This window comes from Narcine bancroftii, chromosome 2, assembly GCF_036971445.1.
Source record: "Narcine bancroftii isolate sNarBan1 chromosome 2, sNarBan1.hap1, whole genome shotgun sequence".
In the NCBI taxonomy this organism is placed as follows: domain Eukaryota; kingdom Metazoa; phylum Chordata; class Chondrichthyes; order Torpediniformes; family Narcinidae; genus Narcine; species Narcine bancroftii.
This window is the reverse complement of record NC_091470.1, coordinates 316,838,970-316,840,230: the sequence shown is the minus strand read 5'-3', so window position 1 is coordinate 316,840,230 and position 1,261 is coordinate 316,838,970. Positions and strand designations below refer to the sequence as shown.

The 1,261-nt window shown below is 54.3% G+C and overlaps 1 protein-coding gene across 2 annotated transcripts in view; it reads left to right on the top strand.

Annotated features, from left to right (window-relative positions):
- Window positions 1-253: 253 nt before the first annotated feature.
- The window catches only part of myom1b (myomesin 1b), a 196,277-nt gene continuing 195,269 nt past the window's right edge, over window positions 254-1,261 (top strand). For both annotated transcript variants that reach the window (XM_069921754.1, XM_069921752.1), the window contains exon 1: window positions 254-306. The gene's annotated coding sequence lies outside the window, so the exon portion shown is untranslated. The remainder of the gene's footprint in view (window positions 307-1,261) is intronic.

Below are 1,261 nucleotides of genomic sequence, written 5' to 3'. Positions count from 1 at the left end.
TAAACACAATTTCAAAAGGGCTAAAACCTAATGATTCCTGCAGACTTTCTCACTGCAAATAACAATATGTGGCGATTGCAGGAGCTGAAGAAAATCACTGCTACCACACCGATGGTCGTTAATGATTATTTTTATTCAAATTCAGCACGCCTCTTTAAGGGCAGCATGAGCTCAGTCATCTGGTGCATAGTGACGTCATAATCGCTGCCCAGGGTGCGTGCTGGAAGGGATGTTAGTCAGAGAGAAACCTCTGAGGACGCCATCTCCCCATGGCTGCCCCGCCATGTGGTGATACAAGCAAGGCAGGTTTGCTATGAGGATATGAGGATGTGCACTGCCACACAAACCACCCCCCCCCCCCCCCCCCCCCCCGAACCGGCTACGCGTCCTGTTGCCTTGGCGGCCGGCCCCGGTGCTTGGGCTCGGCCGTCTGCACAGGCTGTGATAAATCTAAATGACCAGCTTTTAAGCTGTCCACAGTAAACAGTTCTTCCCTGCCCCCCATATCTAAAGTTAAAGTCCCACCCGACCTCCAGAGAACCTTGTATAGCCCTTCGTATGGGCGCTGCAGCAGGGCCCTCTGTGGTCCTCTCTGGATGAACACAAATTGCTCCACATCCAGATCCTTTGATCGATGGAATGGTCAGGTGCCGTGGTGCGATGGGGGCAGCGGGGTTAGGTTGCCCAGTCGTTTACGGAGGTCTGTGAGCCACTCACCTTCGTTGTGCATCGTCTCGGCCTCCAGGCCAAAGAATTCGCCTGGCAGGGAGAGTGGCGTGCCATAAACCATTTCTGCTGACGAAGCTTGCAGGTCCTCCTTGGGCGCCGTCCTAATCCCAAGGAGAACCCAGGGCAACTCGTCCACCCAGTTGGGGCCAGAAAGTCTTGCCATCAGAGCAGACTTTAGGTGTCTGTGGAACCTCTCTACCAACCCTTCAGACTGTGGGTGGTATGCCGTGGTGTAATGCAGTGTTACCCCTAAAACCCTTGCCAGCTGCGACCATAGTGCGGATGTAAATTGGGCGCCTCTATCACTCGTGATGTGCACCGGCACACCAAAACGAGCGATCCACTGGCTGATCAGGGCTCTAGCACAGGTCTCTGCTGACACCTCATGGACCGGGATGGCTTCCGGCCACCTGGTTGCTCTGTCCATTATGGTAAACAGGTACTGCGACTCCCTGGATACCGGCAAGGGGCCCACGACATCCACGTAGATATACTGGAACCTTCGTGTTGCCGAGTTGAAATATTGAACAGG